The following is a 19,165-nucleotide window of genomic DNA, read 5'->3' on the forward strand; positions in this document are numbered from 1 at the left end:
CTGGTTGGGGATCACTGTCCTAGGGCACCCCACAGCCAGCTGCATTGCACCTCTAAAATGTTCCACTTCCCTTGTGTCCGGATTGACATGCCCACTGCATGTGCAAAGGGAGAAGGCAAAGGGCTATACTTTGGAATAGGTCCTATAAGGGCTTGGCCAGCTGCAAACAATGTCTTTGTATGTATTGGGCAAGTAATGGGTAGGTGAATGCATGTCAGTGGGGCAACAGGTCAGTGGGTATGTCTCAAAATATTACTTAGGGTTAATGCATTCTCCAGATTGTAAGCTCTACGGGACAGGGACCTCCTTCCTACATGGCACTTATACATATATAAATTCATTGTATTTATTTATTATATCACTTGTCCTCCCTGTGTGTAATTTTGTATTCTGTAAGATTGTACAGCCCTGCGTACCCTTGTGGCGCTTTATAAATAAAGTTATACATACAGTACATACATACAAGGCCAGTGGGTATAGAGGATACACTATACATGTGCTGATGCAGCCAACATTAACCCATGCATAGCGACTTGTTATATATGTGCTGATTTTGACTCCATCCTCTTGTGTCTTTGACTCTTAACCTATTGCAACTGTATCTTGCATTTATTTGTATTTATTTATTGTTATATTTATCTATTATTATCTTAGTATTTATGTATTCTACTGTACAGCGCTGCGTACATAAGTAGCTCTTTATAAATAAAGATATACATACATACATATACAGGTTTATACTGTGTATAAAGGAGCAGAGTGCCGCACACACACTGTGTGCGGCACTCTGTTCCTTTATTGTTATTTTTGGCCAGGGTGTTTAATTGCCTGAAGGGTGTGCTCCTTTTGTTCTAGTGTGATATATATATACATACACACACACACAAAGGGTGACACATCGCTACATATCATACCGCGGGTGCTTGGTACTATATATATATATATATATATATATATATATATATGGGATCATGCAATAAACTTTCTGTTTTTTTATTCCTGAGTAAATCTTTACAGTGGACATAGGATCAGGATATATATTTGTGTACCTTAATAGCTGTGCGGTTGTGGAATCTTCTCAGTGGAAAGGTTGTATGGGCAGAAAAGTGAAAAGAGGGTGGTTACTGCCTCCCTTGCTATTGCAGTGATTGCTCCCTAAGGTCATTGTTTCAGCACCCTGGACAGCAGCCCTTACACTGCAAAATTAAAGGGGACCTAACCCAAAAATAACATTTTGTTCAATGTAATTCTAAGCAACTATCCCACATACATAATTGCCCTGGCAGTTCCAAAACAGGATTCTTGCCAGGTGTGGCTTTCCCCTACCTGGTATGCCATCTTGTTGCTTTATGAATAAACACTGGTAAATTGTACCATCAAACCCTTTTTCCCGCAATGCAGCATTTTTTCCCCAGAATTTCAGTGTAATTGCAACTGCTAAATGGCCTCTCCGTTAGTAAATGGCCCTTAGTATTTGTGTCTGTAGCAGGAGAATAAAATCGTAAGCTCCACTGCTGTAGGCACTTATACACATAATAAACATTCCATGGAAACTGATCCATAGTCCCCATTATATAATCAAAGGCTGATGATAATAGCGGTTAATAAATGAGTATGGCAATCGGGAAGGCGGCACAACAAATTCGATATTCTTTTAAATCAGTTTGAATATTTCCCAGTTATGTGACACTACTTTATACTGGTTCCTATGGGACCGAAGGGAACAAAATTTCAGCTTCAATGTAGCGTATCCTCATCCATAAAATTACAACCAGCAATGTTATTCAAACAAATCCCCAGCGATCGAGCAAAGATTTGTTCTTTACACCTGGTGGATTTCAGGGGAATTATATCAAGGGAGTCTGCTGCCGCTAATAAACTGATATAGAAACATGGCAATCTGATTTTTTTTATAAAGAATATTTTTTTTTATTATTATTATTATTATTACAATGGCAGCCATTGTTGAATCAGAAGAACCTGCAGTGAATGAATAATTAAATAGGAAATTAGAACTGATAGCGCCAATAATTAATGCAATTGCTCTAACCTCACAGGGGCATAGTACAGTCTATTATCTAATCTATAACCTCTATGGCTGGGGGTGGGAAACCTCTATAACATCTATAACTATTGTTGGGAATGGGATTTATATGTTATCACTAGGAATAGAATATATTCACTAACATTGGGAAAGGATCTATATGGTATAATTGGGAATGGGATCTATATGGTATCACCACGAATGGGTTCTATATGGTATCAACGGGAAAGGGATCTATATGGTATAGACAGGGGCTTTATGCTATCATTGGAAATAGGATTTATAAGCTATCATTGGGAATAGGATCCATATGCTATAATTGGGAATAGGAGCTACTGTATATGCTATCACTTGGAATAGGAGCTATATGCTATCATTGCAAATGGGATCCATATGCTATCTCTGGGAATAGGAGCTATATGGTATAATTGGGAATAGGAGCTATATGCTATCACTGGGAATAGGAGCTCTATGCTATCACTGGGAATAGGAGCTTTATGCTATCACTGGGAATAGGAGCTATATGCTATCACTGGGAATAGGATCCATATGCTATCACTGGGAATAGGAGCTATATGCTATCACTGGGAATAGGAGCTATATGCTATCACTCGGAATAGGAGCTATATGCTATCACTGGGAATAGGAGCTATATGCTATCACTGGGAATAGGAGCTATATGCTATCACTGGGAATAGGAGCTATATGCTATCACTGGGAATAGGAGCTATATGCTATCACTGGGAATAGGAGCTATATGGTATCACTTGGAATAGGAGCTATATGCTATCACTGGGAATAGGAGCTATATGTTATCACTGGGAATAGGAGCTATATGCTATCACTGGGAATAGGAGCTATATGCTATCACCGGGAATTAGATTTATATGCCATCACTTGGAATGGGAATATGCTCTATATGCTATAAATGGGAATGGGAATAGGATCCATATGCTATAATTAGGAATAGGAGTTACAGGCTATTACTGGGAATAGGAGCTACAGTATATGCTATCATTCAGAAAAGGAGCTATATGCTATTGTTGGGTTAAGCTGTTGGCCATGCAATCTGATTATTGGATTATTGGATGCTGTATATAATTAGCAGCTGAGAGAAACTCTTGTTCACGCATTTCTGTCTTTTTTGTGTTCTGCTCTTCGGTGTTTTCGTTGCCATCATCTTTCTCCTTTTATCTTCTGTTTCTTTCATTTGTGCTCCAGTGTGGGGAGGAAAGGTATTATGTAGGCATGTATATTGGCAGAGGAGAGAGTACATGGCCAAAAGGAAAATGCAGAATCTAAACTTTTCCTATTTGTTTTAAAATTGGTTGCTCAGCTGAAGTGCTTTGAATGTGTGATTCTATCCATCTGACAGAATGATAATGTATAAATTACCTGATCCCAGGCACCCCTCTAGGTCTGTACCCACCAAGAGACATGGATAGTGATGCTGAAAGTTTTCTGCAGGTTTTGCTGCAAAAAATATCCGTAGACTCCAATGTATTGCAAAAAAAAAAAAAAAGTTGGGTGGGAAAAAATTAATCACAAAATTTTGTCGCAAATTTTGCCATTTTGCAAGCTTTTTAGGACAGACACTGTATGCCCATCACTACACATGGGATGCTGAAACAATAGCTCTTGATCTGGGGAGTTATGGCAATATGACATATTTGGCAGACTCTTCTAAGGACTCATAAGGAAAACACTCATCCAGGCTCAGACTATTAGTTAGCAACCTGCAACTATCAATGGCTCCCATTATGTATGTGTGTTTGTTCTATTCATACTGCAGTGATTTCCTGCGGCCTAAATACAAACGCGCGGATTCAGTCCATCTAAGATTTATTTTCCATTGTCCTAGGGACAACTGCTAGGATTGTTCTACAGCCAATGAATGTACCCCACACGCCATCTGCTGGCCATGGCTGGTCATGTCATCCTATTGTGCATGCAAATAGGAATTACAGAAAAATACTTGATTACTACTATTAATCGGGACCTAAGGGAATAAATTAAAAATGTATTATTGAAAGCAGAAGACTTGGTTTTGGAAAGGAGGTGTCTGCAGACTGGATATTTCTAATATAAAGTGGTTCCATCTTGTCAGAACGGAGAGAATTCCATTATCCTTATAATTTACAGTAGGGGGCACATGATCCCTTATAATACATGAGTGATACTCAGAGTTCCCTGTATAACTCAGTCTGCAGCCTTGTGCCTTTATATGGTTACAGAACCCCTCAGTGACTGCTAATATCCTTATCATTTACAGTAGGGGCTACATTATCCCTTATAATACATGAGTGATACTCAGAGTTCCCTGTATAACTCAGCCTGCAGCCTTGTGCCTTTATATGGGCACAGAACCCCTCAGTGACTTCTAATATCCTTATCATTTACAGTAGGGGGTACATTATCCCTTATAATACATGAGTGATACTCAGAGTTCCCTGTATAACTCAGCCTGCAGCCTTGTGCCTTTATATGGGCACAGAACCCCTCAGTGACTTCTAATATCCTTATCATTTACAGTAGGGGGTACATTATCCCTTATAATACATGAGTGACACTCAGAGTTCCCTGTATAACTCAGCCTGCAGCCTTGTGCCTTTATATGGGCACAGAACCCCTCAGTGACTTCTAATATCCTTATCATTTACAGTAGGGGGTACATTATCCCTTATAATACATGAGTGACACTCAGAGTTCCCTGTATAACTCAGCCTGCAGCCTTGTGCCTTTATATGGGCACAGAACCCCTCAGTGACTTCTAATATCCTTATCATTTACATTAGGGGGTACATTATTCCTTATAATACACGAGTGATACTCAGAGTTCCCTGTATAACTCAGCCTGCAGCCTTGTGCCTTTATATGGTCACAGAACCCCTCAGTGACTTCTAATATCCTTATCATTTACAGTAGGGGGTATATTATCCCTTATAATACATGAGTGATACTCAGAGTTCCCTGTATAACTCAGCCTGCAGCCTTGTGCCTTTATATGGGCACAGAACCCCTCAGTGACTTCTAATATCCTTATCATTTACAGTAGGGGGTACATTATCCCTTATCCCATAATTGATACTCAGAGTTCTCTGTATAATCTAGCCTGCGTCCTTGTTATATACATTATTTCTTATATATTATATAACAAAAAAATAATCTAAAATGCTATACACAAGTTCCTCTCTTACACAATACATTCCTCCCCTTTAAATGTCTATCTTATATTGATAAACTGTCACTGCAGAACATGTAGAAGCATTGTCTCATTCATTCAGATAATTACACAACAATTAATAGCATTGTAAATATTCGTGCCTTATGCAATACCTACATACACCCACGCCATTTCAAGCACTGGCCGATTGCATTATTACCCACGTAGCCTACCTTATGTTCCCCTCTGTTCCCCCATATTCACAGCTAGTTATTTAGGGTTACACATAAAAGAAACCCAAGATGACAGTTTTAGAGATTGAATCCTGTTTTAGAGATTTTATCTGTATCCTTATCTATATTTTATCCATAACCCATTCAGTCTCAGCATCTATGTAGTTAACACAATGAACACAAATACAAAGACATATTCCCTATACTCAGAGGCAGCGAGCACATCAGAAGAAGTTTTCATTGCCTTCTTAAGATGGAAACGTTTCCAGCAATGAAAGTCTACCTGGGTACTTAGCAAATGTTTCTAATTACAGAGGCAAAAGCTTTTCCAAAATGTGCCCCCAACCCTTCAAATTGTAAAGCAGGTTCCTTACGGTAAATAATATAACATATTCCTTTTATACAACAGACCATGGGATCATGAAGGTGCCGCCTGCTGTGCGCTGACCTGTATTCCGTCTGAGCCACGGTGTGAATTTATTTAAACACTACTGGGAACTACTCTTAAACCTCCGTATAATGTGCCAGTGGAGATAATATTACTTAAGCCATAAATCCAGGCACATTGGGCATTTCCAAGCAGTTAACAAGTTGATAGTAAATTAGCTGCCAGGAAACAGACAATTAATGCATTACCAAAAGAAATGCTTAGCATTTATATATACACAGATACGTATGTGACAGGAATGCAAAAGGAGGGTTAAAGAAAAGAAGAAAGAAAAAAAGAGAGAAAGAAAGAAATGGAATGGCGAAAGAAAGAAAGAGAGAAAGAGAGAAAGAAAGAAAGAAAGAAAGAAAGAAAGAAAGAAAGAAAGAAAGAAAAGAAAAAATGAATGGCCGAAGAAAGAAAGAAAGAAAGAAAGAAAGAAAGAAAGAAAGAAAGAAAGGAGAAAGAAATGGAATGGCCAAATAAGAAAGAAGAGGCTGTACCCATTGCTTTTCAGCTCTACTCTATGCAATCTGTACCCCATATCAGTACTACTACCATTCTCACCATTCATTCTTTTTTGTCCAACCCTTGCCCCATTCCTATATCTGTTTCCATCTACATCCAATCATTTTTCTAGACAGTGTCAGATTGGGCACCCTGGATACCGTTAGATATAAAAATGATTACACAGCTCTATTGTAGACATAATGGGACTACACTGGGGCCTGCTGGGAGATTCCCTGGTTCCTGGTAGGCCAGTCCGACCCTGCGTTTTCGGCCCCTCCAATATCACCCCCCCCCCATCGCTTACCTTGCAGCGCCGGAGGGGGTCCAGGGGGGCCCACATTGCTAGTGTAGAGCGTGCAATTGCGCTCTCTACACTAGCAAAGCCGAATTTCCATTTCAGCTCTTGAAGTTCAGCTCTTAAAGTTACCAGGAATAGTGATGAGCGAATCTGTCCCGTTTCGCTTCACCGAAAAATTTGTGAATCTTGAAAAATTGTCGCCCAGGACTATTCTTTTGCCGCCCCGCTATTCTTTTGTTTTGTCGCCCGCAGCTATTGTTTTGTCGCCTGAGGCTATTGTTTTGTCACCCGTGGCTATTGTTTTGTCACGTGGCTATTCTTTTGTCGCCCGTGGCTATTCTTTTGTCGCCCCGCTATTCTTTTGTCGCCCGCGGCTATTCTTTTGTCGCCCGCGGCTATTGTTTTGTCACGCGGCTATTCTTTTGTCGCCTGCGGCTATTCTTTTGTCGCCGCGAATCCATGCCTGCCGACATTTCGCCCATCACTAACTAGGAACAGATATTTGGCGCCCCGGTACTATGCCATTTATATTCCTACTCCTTTACTCCGACCAACTCAAACCTCTCTCCATGTCTTCTCTTTCATGTCTTTTTATTCCATATCTACTCCAGTTTCATCCTTCCACCTCTATCCCTAACATATTTCCACTCAACCCCTAACCATCTTGAACCCCCATCTCCATATTCTCCTTGACCTCTCTGATCCCATCCATTCATTTACAAGAAAAGCTCATTTATCACACAGGCACAGGACATTACGTTCCGTCATTCCTTGCAGAAGCTGAACAACACATAATTTCTTCAAAACAAGTATGTGAAACAACAAGTGGCCGGCTACAAATCTCAAAGCATAAATCCTGCCATTAAAAAGTTTACGACTACAAATGGGATTGACGGTTAGACAGCGAGAACACGGAATCATTATCAGGGAGTTAATGGAAGAGAGTAAAACACATTGTAATGCACAGTAAATGAGTATAAAGAGGATGTTACCTGCATCATAAAATGGAAAATTAATCATATCTGTTAACATAGATTGCTATAAATTAGACCGGTCACTCATTTGTTATAAAATGAATAGGATGGCTGGGGAGAGATTCATGCAATGAATCTCAGTATTAAAAGGAAATCTATGATAAAAAAAAGTCTTTAATCTCTTGTCTACGTTGTATTAAGCTGCATTAAGGGGAGAGTGTGCTGTATAATCTAAATTAAAAAAATAATGGGAGGTGCCATACTGTTTCCCTTAGACAGTACAGTATGAGGGTACAGCTTATTGTGTGCCCAGAACATTCCTTCTCTGTATATTTGTATTTATACATATGGGAGGGAGGTGCCATATTGATTCCCTTAGACAGTACAGTATGAGGGTACAGCTTATTGTGTGCCCAGAACATTCCTTCTCTGTATATTTGTATTTATACATATGGGAGGGAGGTGCCATATTGTTTCCCTTAGACAGTATAGTATGAGGGTACAGCTTATTGTGTGCCCAGAACATTCCTTCTCTGTATATAAGTATTATTTATACATATGGGAGCGAGGTGCCATATTGTTTCCCTTAGACAGTACAGTATGAGGGTACAGCTTATTGTGTGCCCAGAACATTCCTTCTCTGTATATTTGTATTTATACATATGGGAGGGAGGTGCCATATTGTTTCCCTTAGACAGTATAGTATGAGGGTACAGCTTATTGTGTGCCCAGAACATTCCTTCTCTGTATATAAGTATTATTTATACATATGGGAGCGAGGTGCCATATTGTTTCCCTTAGACAGTACAGTATGAGGGTACAGCTTATTGTGTGCCCAGAACATTCCTTCTCTGTATATTTGTATTTATACATATGGGAGGGAGGTGCCATAGTGTTTCCCTTAGACAGTACAGTATGAGGGTACAGCTTATTGTGTGCCCAGAACATTCCTTATTTGTATATTTGTATTTATACATATGGGAGGGAGGTGCCATATTGTTTCCCTTAGACAGTACAGTATGAGGGTACAGCTTATTGTGTGCCCAGAACATTCCTTCTCTGTATATTTGTATTTATACATATGGGAGGGAGGTGCCATATTGTTTCCCTTAGACAGTACAGTATGAGGGTACAGCTTATTGTGTGCCCAGAACATTCCTTCTCTGTATATTTGTATTTATACATATGGGAGGGAGGTGCCATATTGTTTCCCTTAGACAGTACAGTATGAGGGTACAGCTTATTGTGTGCCCAGAACATTCCTTCTCTGTATATTTGTATTTATACATATGGGAGGGAGGTGCCATATTGTTTCCCTTAGACAGTACAGTATGAGGGTACAGCTTATTGTGTGCCCAGAACATTCCTTCTCTGTATATTTGTATTTAAGCTCAGTCTAAAGGCCATATAGGGGAAGAATGACGTTTTGCTCTCACAAATGTACCTGAATGCCCAGGCGAATGTTAATTAGGGTGACATTTGGGTTGAAAATGTATTTGATATCATAGATATTCTTGAAGCTATTGCTGATACGTCACTGCTTGTGTATATATGTAACACTGCTATTAGCTAGGGAGGCTTCTGGTGAACAAGGTTAAACCTCAGCGGAAAACTTCAACAGAAAAAGTCTGGATTTTCTAAGCAGTTAGTGTGGTGCAAACTGGAGTGGAGCTAAATTTCCATTATGGGAATAAGTTTCACTGCAATACAAATTGAAATAATGGTGTCTGAAATGATTAAGTGTTTTCTAGGGAAGAGGGATAAAAACAGAATACATTTCCACCAGACTGTAGGACTCCCCAATTATGAGGCTTGCCCCATTTAGAGGCCCAAGCAAGCTGTGTATGGGGCCCTGGCCATAAGGAAAGTTAGGGTGATATTTAAAACCAGAAGATTATTTGTGCCCTGGGTACCCCTAAACTAAAGGAGTAAGACTGTTACCCCAATGTTTCTATATATCTGTAACCTTGTTATGAGCTAAGGGGGCCCAGCCTGAAGGCCAGTTAGGGGGGATTTGGGGTGAGTGCTTATTTGTGCCCTGGGTACCCCTGGAACTATAGCAGGGTGACTGTTACCCCAATGTTTCTATATATCTGTAACCTTGTTATGGGCTAAGGGGGCCCAGCCTGAAGGCCAGTTAGGGGGAGATTTGGGGTGAGTGCTTATTTGTGCCCTGGGTACCCCTGGAACTATAGCAGGGTGACTGTTACCCCAATGTTTCTATATATCTGTAACCTTGTTATGGGCTAAGGGGGCCCAGCCTGAAGGCCAGTTAGGGGGGGATTTGGGGTGAGTGCTTATTTGTGCCCTGGGTACCCCTGGAACTATAGCAGGGTGACTGTTACCCCAATGCTTCTATATATCTGTAACCTTGTTATGAGCTAAGGGGGCCCAGCCTGAAGGCCAGTTAGGGGGAGATTTGGGGTGAGTGCTTATTTGTGCCCTGGGTACCCCTGGAACTATAGCAGGGTGACTGTTACCCCAATGTTTCTATATATCTGTAACCTTGTTATGAGCTAAGGGGGCCCAGCCTGAAGGCCAGTTAGGGGGAGATTTGGGGTGAGTGCTTATTTGTGCCCTGGGTACCCCTGGAACTATAGCAGGGTGACAGTTACCCCAATGTTTCTATATATCTGTAACCTTGTTATGGGCTAAGGGGGCCCAGCCTGAAGGCCAGTTAGGGGGGGATTTGGGGTGAGTGCTTATTTGTGCCCTGGGTACCCCTGGAACTATAGCAGGGTGACTGTTACCCCAATGTTTCTATATATCTGTAACCTTGTTATGGGCTAAGGGGGCCCAGCCTGAAGGCCAGTTAGGGGGAGATTTGGGGTGAGTGCTTATTTGTGCCCTGGGTACCCCTGGAACTATAGCAGGGTGACTGTTACCCCAATGTTTCTATATATCTGTAACCTTGTTATGAGCTAAGGGGGCCCAGCCTGAAGGCCAGTTAGGGGGAGATTTGGGGTGAGTGCTTATTTGTGCCCTGGGTACCCCTGGAACTATAGCAGGGTGACTGTTACCCCAATGTTTCTATATATCTGTAACCTTGTTATGGGCTAAGGGGGCCCAGCCTGAAGGCCAGTTAGGGGGGATTTGGGGTGAGTGCTTATTTGTGCCCTGGGTACCCCTGGAACTATAGCAGGGTGACTGTTACCCCAATGTTTCTATATATCTGTAACCTTGTTATGGGCTAAGGGGGCCCAGCCTGAAGGCCAGTTAGGGGGAGATTTGGGGTGAGTGCTTATTTGTGCCCTGGGTACCCCTGGAATTATACACTGTTCAAGAATGGTTTAAGAAGATGCAATTTCATTATATAAATAAAATAGGAGATAGCACAAAGATGCAGGGCTTGAAATGTCAGCTGGGGCAGTTTGTGACATTGAAGCCATTTGGTAACTACATGGTAAAGCAAATTAATTAATTCTATTTTGCTTGTTCTGCCGCCATCTAGTGGTAAAAGAAGAGAATACTGTTCTCTCAATGAGCAGAAAATATTTATTCAAGCACAGAGAGGACAGACAAGGGGTTATCTAAAGCTGGCCATACACGGGCAGATCCGCTCGCTTGGCGATGTCGCCAAGTGAGCGGATCTTCACCCGATATCCCCACCTATGGGTGGGCGATATCGGGGAGGCATGTAGGCGAATTCGATCGTTTGGCCCTGGGGCCAAACGATCAAATTCTACACGCGGCAATGGGGCAGTCAGTTCGGGGACCGCATCAACGAGCAGATGCGGTCCCCGATCCGACTGGATTTTCTAACCTGGCCGATCGATATCTGGGCAATTTCAGCCCAGATATCGGTCGGGCAGGCCCCTCGGTTCTGCCCCTACACGGGCCGATAAGCTGCCGAATCGGTCCAAGGGACCCATATCAGCAGCTATAATCGGCCCGTGTATGGGGACCTTAAGTTACATAAGGCCATGGGCAAAAATATGTGCATTTTGAACTCTGCCTTCCTCAGAATTTCTGCAGGACTCTACCCTCCCTTGTGGCAGGAGTCACAGGACACAATGGGGCCTAGTCCTTACCACCCACCCCATAGATGTCCATGGCACAAATAATTCCCCAAAAAAATGAAACAGAATAAAAGTGTTAAAAAACCTACACTTAGTCATGTAGTAGATGCAATTGATAAAAATACACACTTTTTTCAACTTTTTGTGAATCTACTTGCTAATTGGTTGCTATAAACTTGTGCAACTACCTGGCGTTCAGAAACAAACAAGGAGATGAGGCTGAAAAAAGTGATTCCTGCCTAAATCCTTGTTGATTCAGAGGAAGGTGAGTTCATTTCAGTAACTATTTTCTCACTTTCTAAAAAAGCATCTGATCCTTTCCAGAAGCTATCTAATGTATCAGCCACAATAGGGGGATATGATCACTATATAGAAATATATAACAAGATCATACCTCCTATTGTGGCTATTTTGTTGGCAATAAAATGCCTCAGTAGCTTTCCTTCTCCTTTAGGCTAATATCCCATGGGGCAATTAGTCACCCACGATTAATCTCTGCAACCGCGGGCGACTAGTCTCCCCAAAAAGTCTTTCTACCTGCAATAAAGGGAATCACCGGTGGAAAGGCCTACACATTGCTTTGGGTTTTCAAAATCGCACAATGTTGCCTGCAGAAAGAAACTTTGTGCAACTTTGGAAAACCAAAGCGATGCATAGGCCTTTCCACCGGTGATTCCCTTCATTGCAAGGGGCTTTTTGGGGAGACTAGTTGGCAGCTGTAGCACGGGTGACGGGATTATCACGGGTGACTAATCTCCCCATGGAACATTAGCCTTAACTGCCTCTTCTCCAGAGTCACCAATCCCAAACTGACAAGCCTTTCCCCATAACTGAGCCCTTGGCTTAGTTTTTTTTGTACTCTTTTCTTTTCGTAAATATCCCTTCTTAGGACTGGAGAACAAACCTGCACTGCATATTTTAGATGGGGCCCTACCAGCACTTACTAAAGAGGGGGGATAGCCTTCTCCTCATAGGAACCTATACACATTCTTATACAGGAAAGTACCTTGCTGGCCCTTCCTGTTGCTGACTGGCATTGCTTGCTACACGTCCTTCTCCATCAAGGATGTAAAGGTAAACAAAGGTCAAGGACCAGATGGGATTCATCCCAGAGTATTAAATGAGCTGAGCGCTGTCATTGCCAAGCCCCTTCACTTAATTTTTCAGGATTCCTTGACGTCTGGCATGGTGCAGAGAGACTGGGAATTGCTAAAGTGGTTATTTGAAAAGGGATCCCGTTCTCAGCCTGAAAACTATAGGCCTGTTAGTCTGACATCAGCGGTTGGAAAGCTTTTGGAAGGGGTAATAAGGGATAGGGTACTTGAATACATTGCAGTTCACAATACTATTAGTTTGTGCCAGCATGGTTTTATGCGTAACAGATCTTGCCAGACTAATTTAGTCGCCTTTTATGAGGAGGTGAGTAGGAACCTTGATGCTGGAATGGCAGCTGATGTCATCTACTTGGACTTTGCTAAAGCGTTTGATACAGTACCTCACAGAAGGTTAATGGTCAAATTAAGGAATATTGGCCTGAAACATAATATTTGTAATTGGATAGAGAACTGGCTGAAGGATAGAGTACAAAGAGTGGTGGTAAATGGAACATTCTCTAATTGGACCAGTGTGGTTAGTGGGTACCGCAGGGGTCAGTCCTTGCGCCTTTGCTTTTTAACTTGTTTATTAATGACCTGGAGGTGGGCATAGACAGTACTGTTTCTATTTTTGCTGATGACACTAAATTGTGCAAAACTATAAGTTCCATGCAGGATGCTGCCGCTTTGCAGAGCGATTTGACAAAATTGGAAAACTGGGCAGCAAACTGGAAAATGAGGTTCAATGTTGACAAGTGCAAAGTTATGTGCTTTGGTAGAAATAATAAAAAAGCAAACTTTCTACTGAATGGTAGTGTGTTGGGGGTTTCCTTAATGGAGAAGGATCTAGGGGTTTTTGTTGATAACAAGTTGTCCAATGCCAGGCAGTGTCATTCTGTGGCACTAAAGCAAATAAAGTGCTGTCTTGTATAAAAAAGGGCATTGACTCAAGGGATGAGAACATAATTTTGCCCCTTTATAGGTCCCTGGTAAGGCCTCACCGTGAGTATGGGGGGCAGTTTTGGGCTCCAGTCCTTAAGAAGGATATTAATGAGCTGGAGAGAGTGCAGAGACTGCAACTAAACTGGTAAAGGGGATGGAAGGGTTAAACTATGAGGTTAGACTGTCAGGGTTGGGGTTGTTTTCTCTGGAAAAGAGGCGCTTGCGAGGGGACATGATTACTCTGTACAAGTACATTAGAGGGGATTATAGGCAGATGGGGGATGTTGTTTTTTCCCATAAAAACAATCAGCGCACCAGAGGTCACCCCTATAGATTAGAGGAAAGGAGCTTCCATTTGAAGCAGCGTAGGGGGTTCCTCACGGTGAGGGCAGTGAGGTTGGGGAATGCCCTTCCTAGTGATGTGGTAATGGCAGATTCTGTTAATGCCTATAAGAGGGGCCTGGATGAGTTCTTGAACAAGCAGAATATCCAAGGCTATTGTGATACTAATATCTACAGTTAGTATTACTGGTTGTATATATAGTTTATGTATGTGAGTGTATAGATTGGTTAGTATAGGTTGTGTGTGCTGGGTTTACTTGGAAGGGTTGAACTTGATGGTCTTTTTTTAACCCTATGTAATCAAATTTAAGGGCTGGATATTTTTGTATACCATAGTTTTATGGTATCTCTCTTTACAGGCTATGAGCAAACGTAGGGGGCTGTTCCTGCTGAATTGTGCTTAGTACAGGGGAATACCTATGCTGCCATAGTTTTATGGTATCTCTCTGTACAGGCTATGAGCAAACTTAGGGGGCTGTTCCTGCTGAATTGTGCTTAGTACAGGGGAAAACCTATGCTGCCATAGATTTATGGTATCTCTCTATACAGCATAACTGCCCCTGGTGTGTGTGAATGTGACAAGACACACTTGTACTTCCATACTCACTCTATATACATTCTACATAAGAGCAATCTACAAGGAACAGAAAACTCCATAGTTCAGATCTGACATTTTTCTTTGCGGCAAAACTAAAATGAAGAAAAAAAAATACAAAGATTCCGAACTGTTGGCTGCGTTTCAGCTGCTAAAGACTTTTTGTGTTGTGCGCAATTCCCCGGAGCCCTATAAACGCTGTTGTGCTTGCCGATCCCACTGTAGCAAGTCACTTATGACAGTTTATCAAACTAACGAGTCATTGAGCGATGCCTTATTTTTTGGGGAGAGGGGGGGGGGTCGGTTTCTAATCCGCCAGGAAAAGACGTCAGAAAACAAAAGTGAAATTTAGAGAGAGCAATTTTCTCCGAAGCCTTGGGGAGCTATAATTTATTAATGCCGGCATGCCAAAAAAGCTCTCGCGGAAACGTTCTCCTTTCGAGTTTAGGACACAAATATGTCACCGCGCTCAAACGCTGATCAGCCTCACGCTTGTTCCTTAAAGGGTTTTTTTTTATTCCCCCTTTATTTCTTGCCGGCAGAAGAGGGTATGGCGGCGGCGTTCGAGCGAGATGACTTCAGTCACTAATTGACACGTGTCACCCACGAGCGCCAGAGGAATCATCTCCCCGGCTAATGACGCGGATATTCGCCGAGACGTCTGACAAGTACAGGGATGTAGCGAGGCTTTAGGAGTCTCTGTCTCACAAAAAAAAAGAATATTGTTAAATATCAAATAAAGCAGCGAAGGCATAAAGGGAACATTCCTCTTCAAAAATCGCTTCTGGCAGGCTGCGATACTTGCAATTGGTCTTCCTTCGTTTCTGTCTGCATTATTTCAGGTGGAGGGACAGGAAGTCTAAAATACATTTTCGGGTGTTGGACGGAATCCTGTGCGAGTTTTCAGCATACATTCATTTAACGTCTGCGCGTTTAACTCTTTCACAGCCTGAGAAAGAGGAATACACACCACCGCTTTACCATAACAAATAAAAACCTGGACACACCAGTAGGGAACCATTTTAACAGCCCTTACCACTCCATAAACGGTTTAAGAATCTTGGTTCTTAAGGGAAACTTTAAAAAAGAGAATGAAAGGAAGGTTTGGGAGTATAAATTAATGAAAACTTTCAACTCTCTGGAGAAGGAACTGAACCTGGGCCTTGGATTTATGGCAAATTACATAGATTAAGAACTGCCTGCACCCAGCCAGAAATACCAACATCTGTAGAGACACTGGGCCGGTTAATCACATGGAATTCCATTCACTTCACACTTCAGTAACTTACCCTAATTTATACCAAGTCACTTTGATCCACATTATCCTGTACCTTATCTGTTTGTATATGTTTGTCCCTTGCAGCCCCCCCCCCCCCCCCCCCCCCCCCCCCATTTATATGACTTTGTTAACACCTTCCACACAGATGTTCTTTTTTTCTGGGTATTTGATCTATGAGCTGAATGTTGTATATATATCAGAGAGCAGCACAGCTTCATTGTAATCAGCTTGAAAAGGAACTAAAATGTTCTGAAAGCTTGCTATTGTTATCTTAGTTAGCCAATAAAGGTATCACCTTTATACCACTTTTGTTATTTTTTATTTCAAAAGGGTTACCCTGTAAACATTTTTGACTGGCTAATAAGGTACATCACCTTTTCCTGCATCTAATTGCAAATAAATCTCCCCTACCTAGCTTCTCTCCTACCGGCGGCCAGAAAGCAGGAAACACGAAAGAGGCAGGTTGGGGCAGTTAGAAGTCCCTGTGCGCCGGGCCCCTCCGAAGATTTTTCTGTGGGGGGACCCAGCACAGACAAGTTACACCACTGGCCTATAGCATCATAAAACTACAGGGGAAAAAACAGGGACAAAAGTGCTATGGAGCACATAGCCTGGATTTTTTCCATTTCATCAAACTATTTTATACAGTAGTTGGGGTTTTAACATAGTCACATTCCAGAAAGCAGGAGTGGTGGTAGATAAGAATTGGGGATAATAGGTATATGAAGGGGAAGATGGCAACAGTTAGGGAAAGATGGTCCCAGTCGGCAGAATGATGACAGTTGGGACAAGAGAAGAGGAAGAGTAATTGATCTGTGCCGGGACATTGGAACCTTTGCAGTAACCCATGGTAACCAATCACAATCATTTTTTATTTCATTGTTCTTTTCCAGTTGGCTGAAAAAAACCTAATCATTGTTTGGTCCAGTGTTGATAACTGAGCCCCCATAGGGAAAGATGGAGGCAGCAGTAGGCCAACATCCCAGCTGAAGGCTAATAGTGGATGAACGACAGAAGAGCCGCAGGTTTGCCTCCCTTTATATGGATAATAATGAAACTTTATGGACAAAGTCTCTTTTGTCTGGGCAGCAGCACATACAGACTCCACGACCAGAACCTATAAATACTGTTCATCCAGATAATCTGGGAAACCTGTATAAAAAAAAACCAAACTGACAGGGCCTTTCTGATTGCAACCTGATTGCATCTCAATGAAGCGCAATCAGTGCAGCCCTGCTAATTGCATTCTTTATAAGGGTCCCAAAATCATCCGATGGTCTGGGAATCTCTGTCTAAATGCAATCAGTTTGCAATCAGTGCTGCCATGCTAATTGCATTCGCTCCCATAAGTGTCCCTGCTTTATCACATGATGTTGTGTCCTTGGCTTGTATAAAAGCCTCTGCCTGGGAGAAAAACACGAAACAAGAGGATCCTTTTATTAACTTTCTTTATCTTGGGAGGTGTTGGATAGAGGAAACTGCAGTGGAAGATGGAGAAAGGTAGGAATATTATTTAAAGCCATAATTATCTTTAAAGTTATTATTTTAAGTACAGGAGGAAAAAACAGATGGTGGTCACAAAGCCCTGCTTTATGGCTGATATTCTAGCTATCTGTATAACAGAGCATTCCGTCACAGTGGCACAGATCCTATCTGATACCCATTGTAAGCAGCAGTCCTGCCCTGCTTTATGGCTGAGATTCTAGCTATCTGTATAACAGAGCATTCTGTCACAGTGGCACAGATCCTATCTGATACCCATTGTAAGCAGCAGTCCTGCCCTGCTTTATGGCTGAGATTCTAGCTATCTGTATAACAGAGCATTCTATCACAGTGGCACAGATCCTATCTGATACCCATTGTAAGCAACAGTCCTGCCCTGCTTTATGGCTGAGATTCTAGCTATCTGTATAACAGAGCATTCTGTCACAGTGGCACAGATCCCATCTGATACCCATTGTAAGCGGCAGTCCTGCCCTGCTTTATGGCTGAGATTCTAGCTATCTGTATAACAGAGCATTCTGTCACAGTGGCACAGATCCTATCTGATACCCATTGTAAGCAGCAGTCCTGTCCTGCTTTATGGCTGAGATTCCTGCTATCCAGTGGGTACAGATCCTGTCAGAATATGACTGTAAGAGCAAAATGTTTTAGCATAATAACAGACATTTCCCAGTAAAGGAATATGAGTACTACTTTTAATTTTTGGTTTACACTTTGCCCTATGCCCAAGGCAGGTTTCTGTCAGAGGATTTAATTTCCCTTCTAAAATATGCTAAATCCTCTCCTAAAATTGCCATGCAGTTGCCATGCCGACCTTATTTAAAGCAACACGTAACCCCATTAGCCATACAGGCCTGCCTTATGTATTTTTCATAAGCTGACAGTGCTTAGACGCAGAGCCCTCAGGAAAGAGAAAGCAGAGTGGGCACTGGGCCAGCTCAGGCCAGGAACATGCATTTTTCATAAGCACTGCCTAGTTTTTTAGAGCTCAGATCAATAATTCACATTCGGGGAGTTTGTTATTTGAACCAATGTAGCTTATGATGTGTATACAGCACGAGCCAGAACTCACACGGATCTGCAATTCCAGACAGTACATTTACTTGTATATACAAGATTCTTATGGAGAAGCTATAAATATACTGCCCCCATCTACCCTACCCAGCTGTTTACTGAGCGGCCCAGGTATTCCTGCGCCCACATCCTACTGGGGAGATGAAGGTCAGGGCTGGATCTATACCTACCTGCACACAAGCACACCAACCTCTAGGTGGCACTAGTAGCCCAAGGAGCTGCCAGACTGTTTGTTGTCAGAGAGAGAGACTAATAACGCCCACCCCCCCCCCCCACCCCCGTCAACATAATAATGGTAGGGCTCAGACCCAGGGCCTGCGCTCCTCTTTACCGAAAAACCAAATGGGCAAACGTAGTAATGTAAAAACCAAATTTATGCTCAACCAGCAAAAAGGAGAGCTGGTCTGGGTCTGAGCTTAGTTCAAAAACATGGATCTAAGCAAATCAGCAAAGTGGCACCACTGGATTTGGCCGTAAATAAACATGGGCAGAGAAAGTACCCCCATCTGCCATTACCCCCACAGCACCGATCCCCAAACTGTAGGCCTGGCATCAGAACAGTGGCTTGGGGAACCATTGTAAAAGTTATAAAAGATGCAATTTGGCCATTTATATTTCTAAATAGTCCTGTAAATCCAACCTCAAGGTCACTTAGGGTTAAATATGGG

This window comes from Xenopus tropicalis, chromosome 10 (genome assembly GCF_000004195.4).
Source record: "Xenopus tropicalis strain Nigerian chromosome 10, UCB_Xtro_10.0, whole genome shotgun sequence".
In the NCBI taxonomy this organism is placed as follows: Eukaryota; Metazoa; Chordata; class Amphibia; order Anura; family Pipidae; genus Xenopus; species Xenopus tropicalis.